We start from the raw sequence: 1117 nt of genomic DNA, 5'->3' as shown, positions 1-1117 counted from the left end.
GAGTGAAGAATCTCAGTCACTAAAGGACAAATACTGCATGGTGCCACTGTTGTAAAACAGGACTGACCTTGGGGTTGGGGAGAGACTGAGAAAGATGGGCTAAATAATGTATACTGCATTGAAACAGATAAGGGAGAAAAATGTTTAAAAGGGATATGTGATTAGGTATTTTTCTCATGACAGGAGTCTAAAGCGAAGGCTGCATAGTGGAGTGGACCTGGGGGAAGGGATTGTAAAACAATGAAAACATTTTTCTTCTACTTTTCCAAGAGGGGAGTGTACTGGGGGTGGGGGAGGGTTAGGAGGGCAGAAAATTGTAACAATGAATGAATGGAAATTCAAAGTCTCTGTAAATTTTCACTGAAATTAATAATAAAAAAAGAATGAAAAAAATAAATTCTAAAACCCTATATGCACTGGCAGCGTAATTCCTTACAACTAAGTTATCTGAGCTGCTTGGACACATAGTTGTTGTTGTTGTTATGTGCCATTGAGTCGCTTGCGACTCATAGCACAAGAGCCCTAAACGCTGCTCTATCGTGTGCCAACCTTGCCATCTCAAACACACTCATTCCCACCTCTCCACTCACAGAATCGGTCCACCTCATCGAGGGTCTTCCTCTCCTGTGCCGTCACTCCACTCTCCCAAACATGATGTCCCTCTCCAAGGACCAGTCCCTCTGTGCAACATGCCCAAAGCATGGCAGACGAAGCTTCAGAATCCTTGACTCTAAGGAACATTCTGGCTTCACCCTCTACAGGACAAACCTGTTTGTTCTCCTAGAAGTCCATTGTATATTCAACACTTCCCCAGCACCACAGCTCAAAGGCATCAATTCTCTTTCTATCATCCCTATTCACTGTCCAACTCTCCGATGCATAGCATGTAATTGCAAAGACTGTGGCCTGGATCAGGCTCACCTTAGTCTCCAGCCTGACGTCATTGCTCTTCAGTACTCTTGAGAGGTCCTTCACAGCTGACTTTCCCAATGCAATTCGTCCTGATTTCCTGGCTGCTGTTACCAACAGTGTTGACTGTGGAACCAAGTAAACTAAAACTGTTAACTATCTCAATCTCTTCACCATCCATGCTGATGCTGCCAATTGGCCCAGTGGT

Source organism: Elephantulus edwardii, unplaced genomic scaffold, assembly GCF_000299155.1.
Source record: "Elephantulus edwardii isolate Elephantulus edwardi_28Jun2011 unplaced genomic scaffold, EleEdw1.0 scaffold00419, whole genome shotgun sequence".
NCBI classification, from domain to species: domain Eukaryota; kingdom Metazoa; phylum Chordata; class Mammalia; order Macroscelidea; family Macroscelididae; genus Elephantulus; species Elephantulus edwardii.
This window is presented reverse-complemented; position numbering follows the sequence as displayed.